This window comes from Pleurodeles waltl, chromosome 10, assembly GCF_031143425.1.
Source record: "Pleurodeles waltl isolate 20211129_DDA chromosome 10, aPleWal1.hap1.20221129, whole genome shotgun sequence".
Taxonomy (NCBI): domain Eukaryota; kingdom Metazoa; phylum Chordata; class Amphibia; order Caudata; family Salamandridae; genus Pleurodeles; species Pleurodeles waltl.
Window position 1 is genome coordinate 54119364 of NC_090449.1, and position 18336 is coordinate 54137699.

Sequence of the window (18336 nt, forward strand, 5' to 3'; positions counted from 1 at the left end):
TGCAGTAGTCCAACACCATATCATCTGTGATATTCACAAGAGCATTTGCAGGTACTGGGAGCAACCTCATAGCTCTGCCCATGAGAATCTCATGGGGGGATAGTCCTGTCTTCTTATCAGGTGTGTTTCTCATTGACATCAGCACTAAGGGAAATGCATCTGGCCATTTCTTATTGGTAGCTGCACACATTTTTGCCATTCTCGACTTCAGAGTACCATTCATCTGTTCCACTAGTCCTGATCCTTCTGGGCAGTAGCTAAAATGCAGCTTCTGCTCAATGTCTAGAGCAGCACACAAGAGCTTAATCACCTCATTGTCGAAGTGTCTGCCCCTATCTGATTCTAAAGAGACCGGGAATCCAAACCGTGGTATTAACTCTCTAAGCAGCAGCTTTGCTACTGTGAGACTGTCATTCCTACGTGTAGGGTAAGCTTCAATCCAGTGACTGAAAACACACACAATCACCAACACGTACCTCAAGCCTTCACATACAGGCATCTCAATTAAATCCATTTGCATCTTGCTAAACGGACCTCCAGCTCTCCCTATGTGGCTCAAAGTCACTACAGTCCCTTTTCCTGCATTCATCTGTTGACAGATGATACACCTGTGACAGGTAACCTCTGCGGATTGTCTGAATTTCAGATTGAACCAATCAATTTTGAATAATCTGATCATTGCGTCTCTCCAAAGATGTCTGACCATGGTAAAGCCTTACAAACTGGGACAAAAGACTGTTTGGCAAAACCAATTTCCCCTCTTCTGAGACCCATAAGTCGTCAGGTCTCTGTACACATTGCATTCTCTGCCAGGAGCGTTTTCCTCTCTACTAACATGGCCCTGCAGTGATTTTAACTCATCTAATGTATCAACCACTCTTAATGCAAAGTTCAAACATGTTTCATTTTCAGTTTGCGGTAACAATTACCACTGATCCTTGAACGATATACAGTTCAATACGCAAAATCTTGCAACTTGATCCGCATAACCATTTCCCATTGACACAAAGTCCTGTGACTTAACATGAGCATTACATTTCACCACGGCAATTTCAGGAGGTAACTGAATCACATGCAACAAATCCTTAATTTGTTCGCCATTTTTCACTGGTGAGCCAGAAGAGGTCATGAAACCCCTCTGTGACCATAATTGGCCAAAGTCATGTACAATTCCAAATCCGTATCTGCTGTCAGTATAGATAGTGACTTTCAGGTTTACAGCTGCGTGGAATGCCTTAGTAAGGGCAATTAATTCAGCCACTTGTGCAGAGCATACTCTCTCGAGCCAGGAAGCTTCTAGAATGCCGGTGATTGTACACACAGCATAACCAGCTTTCAGTATTCCGACTGAGTCTCTCAAGGTTGATCCATCAACAAACATAGAGGGTGATTCTGAGTTTGGCTGGCGGCGGGCGCCGCCAGCCAAACGGGAACCGCCAGAATAGCGCTGCGCGGTCAAAAGACCGCCGCGGTTATTCTGAGCTTCCCGCTGGGCGGGCGGGCGACCGCCAGAAGGCCGCCCGCCCGCCCAGCGGGAAACCCCTTCCCACGAGGAAGCCGGCTCCGAATGGAGCCGGCGGAGTGGGAAGGGTGCGACGGGTGCAGTTGCACCCGTCGCGATTTTCAGTGTCTGCTATGCAGACACTGAAAATCTTAGTAGGGCCCTGTTAGGGGGCCCCTGCAGTGCCCATGCCATTGGCACTGCAGGGGCCCCCAGGGGCCCCACGACACCTGTTACCGCCAGCCAGGTTCTGGCGGTCAAAACCGCCAGAACCAGGCTGGCGGTAAGGGGGTCGGAATCCCCATGGCAGCGCTGCCTGCAGCGCCGCCATGGAGGATTCCCCAGGGCAGCGGGAAACCGGCGGGACACCGCCGGTTTTCCGTTTCTGACCGCGGCTGTACCGCCGCGGTCAGAATGCCCATGGGAGCACCGCCAGCCTGTTGGCGGTGCTCCCGCGGTCGTTGGCCCTGGCGGTAATGACCCCCATAATGTAGTCATTTTCTTCTGTTTATCTTTGATGTCAGGTCTGGGTTTGGTGCATAGTTCCATTCCCTCAAGACAATCATGTTCCACTTCCTCCGTATTACTAATTTCAGCATTTTCAATAGGAAGTAGAGTTGCAGGGTTCAATATTGTACACCTCTTCAAAGAAACATTCAGAGAACCCAGTACAATGGTCTCTCATCTCTTTAGCCCAGCATTTGTCATATGCTGAGTCTTAGTTCTGGTTAACAGAATTTCAACTGAATGTGGAACCATTACTGTTAGGGGATATCCCATCACAATGCCTTCACCTTGTGTGAGGCTCTGACCCACTGCTGCAACTGCGCGCGAACAACCCGGTAAGGCTGCTGCGACTGGGTCCAAAGTAGCTGAAAAATATGCCAAAGGGCTGTTTGCACCTCCATGGACCTGTGTCAAGACAGACAAAGAACAAGCATCACGTTCATGACAAAACAGTAGGAAAGGCTTAGTGTAATCAGGCATACCTAAAGCTGGCGCCCTGCACAAGCACTCTCTCAATTCCATGAATGCCTCAAGCTCTTCCTCTGACAGGATTATGGTATTCAGGTCATCCTTAACTTCCTTGCCTGTCAGTTTTATCAATGGCTTAGAGATAATCGAAAAGTTGGGAATCCACTGACGACAGTAGGCCACCATTCCCAAAAACATCCTGACATCTCTCTTGGTTGTCAGGGGATTCATCTGCAGTATAGCTGTCACCCTTTCTTTTGATATTCTCCTGGACCCTGTCTCAATCAAGTGCCCTAAGTATTTCACCTCTTTCTGACAATACTGCAGTTTCTTTGGGGACAATTTATGTCAGTTCTTTCCCAAATGGTTCAATAAGGCAATTGTGTCATACCTACAGTCGTCTTTTGTTCTGGACGCGATCAGCAAGTCATCAGTGTACTATACCAGAGTCGAACTAAATGGCAGTTCTAACGACTCTAAGTCCTTCTTCAATATCTGATTGAAGATGGAAGGTGACTCAGAAAACCCTTGAGGAATTCTGCACCAACTGTATCCCTTGTCCAGGAATTTGAAACTGAAGAGAAATTGGCTGTCCTCATGAAGAGGCACCGAAAAGAACGCCTGCGACAGGTCCAAGCTGTGAACCATTCTGCATCACACGGAACCTGAAACATGATTACTGCTGGATTTGTCACTATTGGACAGCATTTTATCATAATATCGTTTATTTTCCTCAAATCCTACACAATATGAACCTTCCCACAAAGCTTTTTGAAACCCATTATTTGTAAATTTCATGGGCTGCTCATCACTTCTTTCAGAATCCTTGTTTTACAAAGTCCGCAATTATCTGCGACACCTGAATAAGGACATCTTGTGCCATGTGGTACTGCGGCACCTGGGGAAACACTGCATTTGGCTTTACCTGTACTTTAACCGGTTCTACTCCCTTTATCAGTCCCACTTCTTTTCCTGTCAGGTCTCACACTTTCTCTGTCACTGTTCCCTGCAACTCAGCTGGTAACGCTGACACTGTAAGCATTGGGAATAAGGTTATCAGTGGGTATTCTTCAGAAACAGAAAGAAAAACTAGGAGAAATAAAAATGTTTCTCCTGATTACGCCTCACCTCAGGAGGCATAAGGTTTTGGTACTTCCCCAGGTTTATATGTTTTTTTTAAAATCTGAGGCAGCGTCAAAACCCATGGGTGTTGCTTGGGAAAACCCACTGCAACACTCATGGACGCCTCCCTGCTGCAGTGTAACGCAACGCAGTGACTTTCACTGCGTTGTATTACCTCATATTTATGAGTCTTTTCAGAGCTACACAAAGTGGGTTTACTTGTCTTCATATATATGAGTTTGTAGTCTCTTCAGCCGGCAGCGTATGGGGCTCTAAATATGCCCCCTAGTTGCTGAGTGCACGTCTACTTAGCCAAGGGAAAAATCCAACTTATCCTTCAACTGGAATGTCAATGCTGAGGCAGTGGGGGCAGGATATTCTAAATAAATGTAACATAATCAAACTGTGCAAAGCTGTCTCAACGCTTCCAGATACTGAATCCAAAGATATAATTGCAATAGCTTTAAAACCACCAAAAATGAGAAAGTATAATGAATCAACAGAGGCCACTTTTGCAAAGTGTGGAAAATTATATAAAGAAACCTCAAAGCAGTTTGGACAATGGGGACTCAGTTTAACAAAACTAGTTCCCTACAGGTACCAACAGGTACCTTTACAACTTTTAACCAAGTTTTAAGAAAACTTTTAATCAGTGTGCTCCAGGGGACATGTCCCCAAAGAATTCCAAAGAAAATACATTATTTCCACCTGTAGCAAAGTGCCTGACATATATAAAAAATGTAAAGGATGACTGTCTAATGGTGCAATATGCAAAGACAAAAGGATGTGCATATTACCCAGCGACGAGGGAGAAGGCTGGTCTTGGTGATCCTGTGCTATAAGGCCCATTTGTATGAAGCCTTTGCGCAGTCCTTGCATGATCAAGGCAATGCAAGGACAACACAAAGGCTTGATTAATACATTCAAAGTGACACAAGGCCTGATTTGCATGGCCTTGCATGGATTAGTAAAGAAATGTAAATCTGCTTTCGGGGTGTTACATTACATTTAAACTTCGGAGGCACTGCAGAGGTAGAGCATTTGCGTTCTCAAGCATCCAACCATGGATGTTGGTGGATTCCCTTATTTACAAAGACATTTAAACCTGGGAATGTGAAAAAATGCTGCATCTTCCCAAGTGAGGCGGAATGAGGAGAAATATATTTATTCCTCTTTATATTTTCCACTGCCCACATGTTCTGCATTCTGCAGCACACCTAGAAAGAGGAAAATGCTTCTAAGGATTGTTTTTGTGCAGAAAAGTGTTCATTCCTGCACTAAAACAATCCTGTCTGTAACTGCGCTGAGGTGCAAAGGTGCCTGTGTTGGTGCTAGGCTGCACGCAGTGCACTAGCTCAGGGAAAGAGCAGAAATGCTCCATATCTTTGTTAATAAGGAGCATTTTTCCCTTCTTCGTTCGTGCAACTTTTCCTGATGTCCTGTGTTGCTGAAATGTTAGTAAATGTGTCCATAAATCTTCAGTCGCGATAAATTCTAAGACTAGACCAACAGACAAATAACAATCAGTTCATGGAATATTAGAGGATTGCACACAATAAGTCTTGGTCCAGAAATGTTTAGCTACCAGAAAACATACAATATGCCCACAAGAAGCTGTGGGTGTTAGTCTCAATGTGTCAAAACGTCACATCTTCCCAAGTGAGGCAGAACGAGGGGAAATATCTTTACTTCTAATTATTATTTCCTCCTTCCAAATGTGCTACATTCTGAAGCACACCTAGACAGAGGAAGATGCCTCTAAGGTGGCCTTCATTGATGCTAGGCTGCACACAGTGCAGCTGTGAATGGAGAGAATCGCAATGCTCCATTTGTTTGTAAATATGGAGCATGTCTGCCCTCCCCCTTTCATGCGACACAGCGCAGCAACTTTACTTGATGGCCTGTGTTGCATGAAAGTTTAGTAAATGTGCCCCATAATCTTCAATCCTGATAAATTCTGTGACTGGACCAATGGGCAAATAACAATCAGCTCATAGATTATTAACGGACTGCACACAATAAGACAATTCATAAATGTTAAGCCACCCGAGAACATATTTTATAATATGCCTTCAAGAAGCCTGAGTATCAAACGTAACTTCCTTACTGGATTACTGTCAATTCACCAGCCTGTTGGCAAAACTACAGCTAGCTTGCCACACTACTGGGAGGAGTACAATGTATGCACACAACTAAAAAAAAATGGTGTAATAAGATCAATCTACAGGAAACTTAGCCATGTCAGTGAAGACAATACATGGGTAAAACAATAAGAAGTAACCAAGGCAAAGAAGTTACAAATGCTCTAAAACACAGTAAATCGAAACTTAAGGCTGATGGTATTAACAACATTCTCCCCAGCAAAATAGTCAATGTGCCTAAAAATGCTATTTGCTTTTGAAGACCCTGCAAGAAACCTCTTGGAAAAAAACATAATTAATAGAGAAAATACAGGACTGTTAACATCTGCAGCCATGATGGATCACATACCAAAATCTACCCATGATGGTGTATCATGAACTAAAAGAATCCCAGATCAGTTTGTACAACACTGTAGAAAAAGACCTCCTTTTGGGTGATGTCCCCTCAGAGTGTTTGCCACATTTGCTTTGTTGGTTATGAAACTCTGTGCACTTTACCCCTACTAACCATGGTAAAGTGGCTGTGCTTCATCTTTAAATATGGTTGAATTGACATAATCCTAATTTGCACATTTAACGTGCCTGTAAGTCCCTAGTATATGGAGTAGAAAGTGCACAACGGCTGAACTACAGGACCTATTGTGCCATTTACTACTCAGCCAGGGCTAACATGGTTTCAGTCCCATCCTGTGTAGCCTGACTACACCAATGTAAACGCTGCAATGCTACCTGTCAAAATAATCCTATTTGACAAGAGAAAACCTTTCTTTGAAATATTAAATTGTCATTCATATGGAGGCCTTGCAGCCCACAAGGCCAGGTGCATGATATTTAAAGGTAGGACGCGCAGAAATTTAGCATCCACAAGCTATTTTCACTGTAAGGCTGCTGTGGCTAACCCATGAAAAATAATGAGAAATGGGATTAAATATATATTCTGCAATCTCTAAAATGGTATCAGTTAGAATTCATTTATAAATATTTTTTAAAATCCCAACTTAATAGTAAATGTTATATTTTTAAGAAATATTAATAAAAGGTACCTTTTGGAAAGTTACCTTATAACTGCCCGAAGCTTCTGGAGTTGAATCTGCATTAGCTGTCCAGCAGCAGCCCAATGGGTGATCACCACTGCTGAAATGAGAAAACAGCAGAGACAGTGGCTTTATGTTGGGAGAGCTTTTCTCTTCCTCTGACAGGAAGACCTGTTGGGGAGTATCGAGGAAGCTATTTTACTCCAGTGGGCCCCCTCTGTCGCACACAAATGTTAGGTGATATCAGCAAGTGCCCCAGTGTTCATCCTCCCAGTCAGCAGGCACCAAACTAAGTGGGAGGTATCCTGCCCCCAGAAATGGTTTGAAGTGACCACAGAGGAGTGGACTGCTCATTGCTCTTGCCATACCTTGGAGTGAGCACACAGACTCTGCAGAAGAGGAGAAGGGAGTCCCTTTCTTGGATTTAGAAGTGAGGGACCATGTTGCATTGTTTGCAGTAGGGCAAACAAGACCTACTGCAAAGCAGACCAGGCATAAATGTGGCATCCTCCTTAGAACATTTTCTAGACCTGTGAAAGAACAGAAGGCGACTGTGACCTGAGAGGAGCCCTGAGGGACTGAACCTTCTCCCCTTGTACCAAGAAAAGGAATTTGACTTGAAGGAACAGCTGGATGACCTACTGTGTTGCTACAGGAACATGAAAAGCTTCTGGAGGCCTCTATCCTGAAGCGCCAAGTTAACCAGTACCGACAGGATATGACCTGGACCATGCTGGTGACCTCTGCTGGAGTAAGTCTTGAGCCTCAAGTGCTCTTCCTGAGGTTCGGAGAACTCGGCTCATTGAAAGCAAGTGTTTCTAAACAAATATCTATGAATAGGAAACACCCATTGGGGCTCATACTAAGGCACAAACAGGTAGATGGTGAGCATTAGCACAAGTACATTAGCAAAGTATAGCACTGTACAAAAATGGTTGCCATACATTTTATTAGCAAAGAAATAGCACAGACTCCATGCGGGTGCACACAGTCCTTGGGTGCCCCTTAGTAGGAGATCAAGCAAATCAGAGTCACCAAGCCTGATAGATTCAATTGCCACTGCTGTATGAGTACGTGTTTCTGACCTCACTGGAAAGTTTCAGGAGAGTGCACTGATGGATAGACTGATATATTGGGGTATGCTCACTGCAGAAAAGCATCATCGGTGTGTACTAGTCAGAGAATACAAGACTGACTCTTCAAACTAGGATGAAGTATCAACAGGCTTGGGACTAAACATGTTAATGCAAAGAAGAATTGAGCAATGGAATGGAAAGTTATTGTATTTTTTCTTCATTTTAGAATTTTACAAATCAGTTCCTTCTTCCCTACAAACCTGTTTGTTTTCAGGAATCAATAAAATCAAGGCTTTTCTCCTAGTGTTTTTTAACAAAAGCCTCAAGCTGGTTATCTATGGGTAATACTATTTGTTAGGAAAGTACAACTCTGCAATTTGTATTTTAAACTTGTTTGCAGACAACTATGTTTATAGGCCAGGAATAAAAACATGTTAAAAATGTTCATGTGAAATGCCCACATTATGTATTTGTGTGTGTGGGTACAACAGGGGCTGATTTCGAGATGCCTAATACTGGAAGCCACAAATACTGGCTCAGAAATTACTGTTTTTAGCCAGTTTTCACACATCAGTACTTTTCAGGATTAAAACTGGAAAAACACTTGGGTTGGGAAATTGCTGAATCCTTTCCTAAATGTTTGTGCCTCTAATTCTATACCTGTTGTCTGCATTCAGCAGGTACAGATTGTGAGTGGATAAGGTGAGCCCTGTGCAGAGTATGTTTCCCTCTAACCAAGGTGATGGAGGGGGGGGGGGGGGTCACAACCATGGCTCCAATGAAGGAACTGAGGTGCCCACAAAAGCAGTGCTGAAGCCTGTGGAGTGGTTTGGAAAGGAAAGTGGTGAGGCTCCTGTGCGCAGCGGCAGTGCGAAATAAGTATGGAAAACCCACAGGAGCTGTGTGCATGGGGGTGTCTGTTGTAGTAGTAGCATGCTTGTTGGCACCCAGAAGGGTGAGCAGTGGTGGAGCCCAAAGAGAGGGAGGGAGGGGACATGGGGGGGAAATAGTGGCAATAGTTCAGACCCCAAGGAACAAGTATCTCGGCATTCTATGAGGACCCACCTCAGAACATAGGGGAAGGAAAAAGCAGATGGGGGACAGGGTCCCCATGATACAAGGCCCACAGACTGCAAGAAGAGGCCAGTCTGAAGGAGGTGCCAATTAGCGTGGTCTTTAAGGTATGGAGTGAGTCACAGCACCTGCAAAGACCTGAAGGTATACATCGGCAGGGAGTGATGGAGCAGCCTGAGGATTTGGGACTAGGTGTGTATTAAGGGGAGTAGGTGTGTTGGAAGAGCTGTCAGAGTCAATATTAGTTCAAGAAATCCCTGAAGGGGGTGACGCATTGCCAGTAGCCACCAGAGGAGATTACTTTAGTGGTACCAAGGTCATATAGGGGGCAACAGTGGGTACTGGGTGGCCCATGAAATGCAAGAGTGGAAGAAGAGTGTGGGGAACAATGAATAACAACCCCAGGAGACATGGGAAAGGGCCTGGAGGTAAAGAAAAAGTGGCAGTTCTCTATGTGAAGGAGAGATGGATAAAGGCAGCATTGCAGACAAGAGGTGAAGGATAACTGAGTCCCAGCACACTGGGGCATTGGAATGAGAAAGTCAGTATGATGATGGCTGGTAGGCAGCAGGGAAAGTGGGTAAGGAACAGAAATGTTGTGGCAATACCGGAAGGTGGAGATGAAGAGGATAAGGGTGGAGGGAGAGATGTTGCAGTGTTTGAAATGTTCCAAGAAAAGTGATGGGAGTCCTGAGAAAAGTTAATGGAAAAGAACAGAGAAGGTGAAGCATATGCAGCAGTAATCAAGCTATGGTAACACAAGCAGTAGAAAATGAGTTTCTAAAGGAACTGACCAGTATAGTAATTAGTGAGGCCTCAAGCTTGGGAAGAGTGAAAGTAAAACTGCTGGGACAGACCAGACTTTGGGGTCCAAAACAAAAGGTGAATGATGGGAAGGTGAGGGGCAAGGAAATGAAGGACACAGCAGCAAGGGTGATGACACTGCCTCACATGGGGAGTGGGATACTCATGGGAAGCTACTTGTTATTCAGCATGAAAGAACATCATGGGCCAGAAAATATATGGGCATTTTTGGATTGTTGCACAATGAGACATACAGTAAGGAGGGATCTTTGATGGAAGAGAGGGAGTTTCTAAAAAGATTTAAGATCCTTTTCAATATTGAGATGCGGATGGTGGCGTTTATTAGTTGCACCAGTGTGATGTGTGAAAAGCACTCCAAATGCAGCTTGGAATTTGTGTATTTGGATGCCATTAGGATAGCCCAGATCAGCTTTGCAGATCTCCCTTGCTCCAATATGATGAAGACGTCGAGAAGAAGAGGGTGGTAGAATTCCACCAATTCCTGGGGAAAATTGGCTATTGAGTTATGGTGCCAGTATATGACACCGAAAAGGCCAATATCAGCAGCACACATGGCTAGTGGCCTGCCAATTCAAAATGCCCTCTTTCATGCAAAGCCTGCCCAGGAAGGGGCGAGGAGTTCAAAAATGACTATTAGGAGGAAACATGATTAAACAGGTGCAAGTTCAGGTATGAATGCTCTGGCTGCATTGGACACTCCCTCTGTTACAATATTTCACAGGACAAGGCCTATTCGTGAGTGGTAGAGGCAGAGGTAACAATAAGAGGATTTTGGGAAAGAAGATGTGCTCCGATTAACATGAAGGTAATGATCCTGTGTCTGAAAATATATCCAAAAAGGGCAGGAACAGAGAAGCTGAATAAAGGTTTCACAGACTATTTCAGTATCCCCCTAGTATGGCCCACATGAAAAGCATAGGGCTGAAATGTATAAATCAATAAAGGAGATGAAGGTGGTGCTGTGAGAAAAACTACAGGAAGAGGCACTGGTGGGTAAAGTGGCGGGCCGGTTCAGGGACATGCGCTGCTAAACGTAATGATTTTCCAACTAGGGACTGTTCCAAAGAAAGTGAGGGGTGAATTCAGGTTGATACACTACTTGTCTTGGATTGGAGGAGGGTTGTTGGACAACTTCTTTCCAAAAGAGAACTGTAACATATATTATACCAGCCTTGATGAAGGAGTGATGTTATTTAGGTGCCTCAGAAGAGGGCTGGTGTTGGGAAAGACTGACATTCAGTAGGCTTTCCACTTTGTGCATTTTTCCTTACTGGGGATACAATTCAAGGGAGATTATTATGAAGAAAAAGCCGCCATGTCAAAGGGTTGTCCCTTGATGTGTGCAACTTTCAAATGTTTCATGTATTTCAGTCCTTTCATTGAATCAGTGGAGCAGACAGTAGCAGAGTCCAAACAAGTGATTTATTACCTGCACAATGCCCCGTTTGTGATAATGGCAGGAGGCCAGAGAGTGTATGCAAGAATCATATCAGTGAATGTGATGCAGCAAGTGACCTGGAATCTGGAAGTGCCACTGGCTGTAGGAAGACACAGAGCCCAACTTGATGAATTTGTGTGGTGGATATTGGAAGTCTGGGCAATGGAAAGGGGTTTGAAAAAGGATGGGGGAATGGGTATTCAAGAGGAGATGATGGAAGGTGTAATTATCCTAAAGAAAACTGCTGGTGAATTTGTCTGGAAAGTTTAGTTCAAATTCAAATCCCAAATTAAAATGTATTGTCTTCACTGATAATATCCATAGCAAGCAAAGCAATCATAAAACATCTCAAGATGACATAATTTATATAGTTTATATGTGTTAAAACTTTAAATAAAATGAATACATACACATTCCAGACATAGATTGCTTCCACAGTACACATTCTAAAATGTATATTGCAAAGTTTGATTTAGAATTTCACTGGGACATTAAAAATAGCTGCTATGTAAAATAGAAATATTATTATTGAGAAACAGAAGAAAAATATGGAACTCTTAATAACCTAATAAAGCTTTATAAGCAGTATGTTTAACCATATTAAAATATGGAAGAAAATATAATACCAGATAGTTAGTTATAGTAAAAGCTAGAGGTAGGGGGCCATCAAAAAGTGCTTGTGCATGAAATACATTTGATCAAAATGAAAAGTAAACTTATACACTTGCTAAGTCCCGCTTATCTTCAGTATTCTCATGGCAAATTATCTTTAAAAATTTTGCATCTGAGAATGTGATGCATGACCTAGTGTATCCATATCCACAGTGCTATCCTATTGTGCCAAACACCCATGGATCTACCAAGTGAAACAATTAATTGCTTTCAATGACTTAAATAAGCTACACAGAAGACTGAGATATGTTCTGCCGTTTCTGAGCTTCTTTGCAAGCCGGGCACTTATGTGGGCTGGGTGAGTTAGAACTACATTTGTCAGTAAATTTGGCCAATGGCAGTATTCATTGTCTAAATTTAATGTTGAATGACCTTGTTGACAGGTGCCGACTATAACCAAAGAAAGCTCCAAATCTTTAATCTCCAAAAACTGGTTTGTCAAAGGTCCTAGCAACAGTGAATGATGTGGCTTCCCCCACTTGTGTTCCCAGTAGCATTGTTTGAAAGCTTTACCTGATAAGGAATTCATATTTCCTGCATTATTCCACAATTTGCCTGAAGGGATGTTTTAACTATATTTAACCATGGTAGAGTCCCTGCCCCAGGGGTAGCCATGTTAACTCGTAGACATGTCCTATATGATTCCAATTCATCAGGAGATGAGATCTGCAATGAATATAGGATAGGCTTCAACTTAATTGAACCACATATTGGTTTTAGGTCAAGATCCATTCTTAACATGACTAACAGGGTACTTTTCTGTAGTCTTAGCACAGACCTCACAAAGCCATTTTCAAACACCCCCAGTGATTCTATGTTACTATTTCCACAGAGTTCAGATCCATAGGTAGCACCAGCCACAGCTTGGGCCCTCAGGATCTCAAGAGTAGGGGAGATTGGGAAGAAGGATCATTTATTTGTACATTTTGTTATGACAGCTGCTCTATTTTTCAGCAACAACATGCACTTAGTTGCTTGGTTTGTTCAGCTGCTGGAACTCAAAAGGCGGACCCTCTAATAATCAAATTTCGGCACCATCTCCAAATTTGTTCCATGTAATCTTTCAATTGCTCCAAAGTACTTGTGGGGTTCTATAGACATGCATTTAGTTTTATTTGAGTTCACCAGTCGACCAAAGGTTGAGAAGAGCAAGTTGAACCTAAGAGTGTTTCAATCACTTTTGGAGTGTTTGATACCGGGATGGTATCATCGGAAAATAAGAGAGATTTTTGAACCACCCAAAACAGGAGAATCATTTTCTCAGTAAAACAGATAGTTGAGGTATTCATTGATAAATAAGTGAAAGAGTTCAGGGGGAATGACACAACCTTTCCATACAACTTTCTCAACTGGTAAAGGGATAGTAAGCTCACCATTTAGGTCCCAACAAATGTGGACAAAATTGCTATCGTGCAAAAGGATAATTAATTCAGAATTGGTAAAGGCAATGCCATTCCCTTTAAAATCTCCCAGAGTTTTCCTCCTGTGACTGTGCCAAAGGCAGCATTCAGCTGGAAGTGTAGTAATTTAGAGCAATATTTACTATGGTGCTCTTTGGGGCATTTTGAGTGTCTGGAAGTAGTGGGAGGATAGCAGTATGGTAGTTTGAAAAGGGATGATATGAGGGTGGATGGCAAAAGCATACACATTAATGTGACAAACGAGTTGGACAGTTCACTTGGGAAGGGGAGTTTGGCTGAGGTTAGGCAACGATTTGTCAAATAGGGGTGTGTGAGGACTTCGTAAGGATGAGTGAAGAAAAGTTCAGAGAAAAGGAGGACTGAGTTAATGGATAGGCAGGTTTAGGGAATGTTCAAGGAGTGCCTCAGGTTGGGTGGTTGCACAAAAAAGAGTTTGGGATGCATTCCTTCAGGAAGTAGGAGTGATAGAGGCATTCCAACTGGAGAGAATGAGGAAACTCTAAAGGTAGTGGCCAAAGAAAATGTAGTGGTATATGAGATCCAAAGGCATGGGAGATAGGTAGGGGATAATATATGCTAATTTTTCCACAGGAATGGAGATCGCCAATGGGAGGAAGAAGTATTGATTTACAAGCACTCAATTGTAAAGAGCAAGGGAGAGCATGTGAAGATGCAATGTTAAGATAGAGGTTATGTTTGCCATCAACAAGGTGATGGTGGTATGGCATACTCTTGGAAGAATGATATGGTGTCTTCTACTGCTTGTGTTATGGGGACTGCATGGCTGGAGCTGCTTGTGGTGCATTCATGGGGAAACTGATCTGGTCACCTGTCAGGCTTGGAATGACTAAAAATGGGGAAGGAAGAGTTACTGGTAGCTCTGGAAAGGGGGAAGAGATGGCATATTTAACAAAAAAGGATGGAAAGATATTAATGGATTTGGAGTGTGGGGCTGCCTGGGACTACAGCAGGCTTGTGGTAGGAAAGGACAGAAACCTACAGATGCCAACATGAAACAAGTTTGCCTCCTCAAAATGTTTTTGAAGGTGATAATGTCATCTAAAATGGGGATGAGAAAGGTTGATGGGTGGGAAATGATTAAGGATGGGGGTAAGGACTTAGCGAGTTATAGTTAGAACATTCCTTACGAAATTTAGAGAGTGCAGCAAAGAGGAAGGTAGTTATCAATGTGAGCACTTCTTTCATCCAGTAAAGCAGCTTTTCCATAAAGACTAGCCCCCAGATTTATACTTTTTGCCACAAAACTGCACAAACGCAGTTTAGTGGCAAAAAAATTAGCGCCGGCTTGTATCATCTAAGAATGCCAGCCAAGCCCCTTATTTATTGAATGGTGGATGCCGGTGCTAAACCTGGGATAGCGTCTTAGTAGAAGACGATAGCCAGGTGGGTGTGGAGTACGGAAGGAGGGGGTTGTGCATCAGAAAATGATGCTAGCCTGGTTAGAGGCAAAAAAAAATACCTCTAACCAGCCTAGCGCCATTTGTGGCACACAACCTCCAAAAACATGACTCCTGTTTTTCAAAAAGACAGGAGTCATGCCCACCATCCCAGTGGCCATCACAGGGGACAAGTGTCCCCTGGGCATGGCTATTGCACCCTGTGCCATGCAGAGGGCTCCAAGTCAGGGCCCCATTGGCACTGTACTTACCCATACGTACCCTACTTACCTGGTATGGGGTCCCCCATCCACTGGTGTCCCTCTGGTGTGGGTGGGGGTGTACCAGGGGCTTGGGGAGGGCACCGGTGGACCTATTCCATGGTGTTTTACCATGGAAATGGGTCCACAGGTTCCCTAATGCTTGGTCTGACCCAGGCGCTAAATAATGGTGCAAAGCAAGCATTGCATCATTATTTGGCCCCTCCTCCCACCCGTGCATCATTTTAGCACAAGGGGATAAATATGGGGCCATTGGGTTAGCACCATTTTTTAGATGGGAACGGCCACCTTGCATCTCATTGATACAAGGTAGGTGCACCCATCCAAGCAAATGGTGCTAAAACTCCATTATTTTAATGCTAGATGTGTCTAGCATCAAACTATAAATATGGAGTTAAGTTTGCGCCGAATTTGCGTCAAACAAATGATGCAAATCTGACGCAAACATAGTATAAACATGCCCCTAAATGTGTCATTAAGTGGTCCCTCTCTCGTTGTGGACACCTTGCACGGGGACAGTGACCGTCCTTCCTGGGTGGAGAGTTGGGAGGGCACAAGAAGAGATGAGTGGCATCCTGTTGAAGATTGATGGGCACAGTATTTCCATATTCCACCTATGCATGTGCAAAGGAAGATTGCATTTTCCTCTCTGCGAGAAGATGGCCCACATCCACCTTAAGGCAAGATTTGGAGGAAGTGGTACATAGTAGGAGGCAGGTAAGGAGAGATTGTATGTATTTTTATGCCATTTTTTAGAGATTCTCATCAGAAGCTAGAAAATAAAGAGAGCACAAGACAAGGCAATGACAGAGATGGCATGTCTAACACGAAAGTAAAGAAAGAAATCATTGGAATTTGAGGGTGTGGTCACCTGGTCCTAGAGTGTGTAGGTGGTAGAAGAAGACAGTGATGTAAGGATGACAAGGTGAAACAAGCTTCCCTCTTTTAAATGTGTTTAGAGGTGACAATGTTACCAAAACAGGTGGAAAAGTCAGATGGGTGGATAATGATTAGGGTACGCGGAGAGTATGTGGCCTTACCACCCGGGCTGCCAAACTTGGAGTTTGAAAGTCAAGTTTGAGTCACGGTATTTGCTCAACATCCCAGGATTCCAGGCACATCACATAATATCCCTGTGCCTAAACAAATAATTTGACCTTGTTTATTGTAACTGGTACACATGTAAACTCTCCGATGCCCTTGGGCCAAGTTCACACTACATAAAAACTGCAAAAAAGATATTGTCAGAATATTTATTAAGAAATTGAGGGTGTGCAGTGAAGCAGAAGGCGGTTGTTAATGTGAGCACTGCTTGCTTTGAATTAAGTAGACTTTTCCACAATACACATTGAGTGGTCCACCTTCCTAATGAATACTTACTGGCTCCACGTCTGGGTAAACTTGTGGTTGGTGATATTTACAACCTGTTTTCATGTTGTGTGATTGTAGTAGGTTAAGATCACCAAGTGCTAGCTGAGATGCCAGGTATAGCCATATTGGAGGAGAGTGCAGGAGAATTTAAATGCTTGATTTGTAGCTTGTCGCTGTAATGGATCTGAGCACTGCACATCACATCCTGCACTTGCGTCACGTTCCGTTTCAGAGGTTGAAGCCTCTTCACAAAATGGAGTGTGGAAAAGTGCAGTCAAGAATTGAAATGACTAACACAATGATTTATTCAAAAGTGCATGTTCCTTGCAATAAGACACTTTTAAGTATGTCTCCCTCCATGCAAATGCAGTAGAGAGGTTAGGTGGTGATTATTGTGGGACATCTCCAGGGACATACTGAAGATTTAACCGGAATGGAGTTTAAATTTCGAAACCCATCTGCTGTAGAAGGTTCAATATCACCAACAAGGGAAGGCGAATACCAGCTTCATTGCATTCAATATAGGTATAGTCACAGTAACATTAAACCCACACCCACAACTCTCCCTAAAAGCAAGTTTGTTCACTCTGCATCATACCAGAAAATAATTCTCTCACTCATTCGTTCACAGTGGGCAGCTATTTGAAGGCATTTGCATTTTATGCTGCACCAGAGAAACAACATTCTACTCACAAAAAATCGAAATCTGCAGAAATCTTAGTGAATCGGACCATAAGTACAAGTAAATAAATATGCAAACAGTATGAAACATGAGATACATACAAGTCTCACTCTAAGTCAAACCTGTCTAACTGATCATATCAACTTTTCTCCAGAAGTTAACTTTCTCAATGCATTTTTATCTTCACTATTCCAAAGACTGTAGATGAAAGGGTTGAGTGTTGGTGCTAGAACATTCTACATGTCAGTCACAAATTTTTCCTGGATCAGGGAATAACTGGACGAGGGTCGAAAGTACATAAATACAAGAGTACCATAGAACAAGGTAACCATGGTGAGGTGTGATGAAAAAGTGGAGAAAGCCCGGTGCCACCCTTCTGTGGAGCTTATTTTCAGGATGGCCACCACAATGCACACGTAGGAAAACAGTGCTGCCGAGAAGGGGAGCATCACAACAAGGGAACCTTCGTGAAGATGATAAGTTCATTGGGAGACGTCCCCACACAGGGCAACTTCAGAAGAGCAGCAATGTCATAGAAGTAGTGGAGAATTTGGTTAGATCCACAGAAAGGGAGGCCCGCAAGCAAGAGCGTGTGCAACAGTGCATGCAGGAAGCTTACTACAAAAGCAGAGGATACCATCCAAAGACAAACGCAAGTCTCATAATTACTGGATAGCGAAGGGGAAAGCAGCTAGCAACATAGCGGTCATAAGCCATCACCACCAAAAGCACACACTCAGCAGTTGCAAAAAAAAACAAAGAATAACAGCTGGGCAATGCAGTCCATAGAGGAAATTGACTTTTTGCTGGTGTAGATGTTGGTGAGCATCTTGGGGACAGTGTCTGAGATGAGGCCAATGTCCACAAAGTTCAATGCGCTAATGAAAAGATACATGGTTGGTGCAGCTGTGAACTCAGGGCAATCACCATCATTATAAGCATGTTTCCAAACAGTGCCAGAAGGTATATGATTAAATAAGATGTAAATAGTAGGGACTGCTGTTCTGGGATGTCAGAAAGCCCCAACAAAACAAACTCTGTCACCGATGTTCGATTTTTCCCATTCATCCTTTGATTTTTTTTGGTCTGAAAGTTTCGAAGGAAGAGTTATTAGAAAAGTGTCTTTGTTGCTTTAGATGGAACCAAAAACACATGAACCAATTGCAAATATTATTTTTGTGCATGCAAAATAGCATTCACACAAACAGTGTAGAGTACTGCTGGGGCCACACGAAATGATGATAAGAGGCAGCTTTATTCAAAAAACTGTTTAGTACTATGAAGACACCAAACTGCCTGTAATCCCCCAAAAGGAAAAATATATTA

The 18336-nt window shown here is 43.3% G+C and overlaps 1 pseudogene; it reads right to left on the minus strand.

Moving 5' to 3' along the window:
• Nucleotides 1-17144: 17144 nt before the first annotated feature.
• Nucleotides 17145-18078, minus strand: LOC138262369 (olfactory receptor 1E5-like; annotated as a pseudogene).
• Nucleotides 18079-18336: the final 258 nt, after the last annotated feature.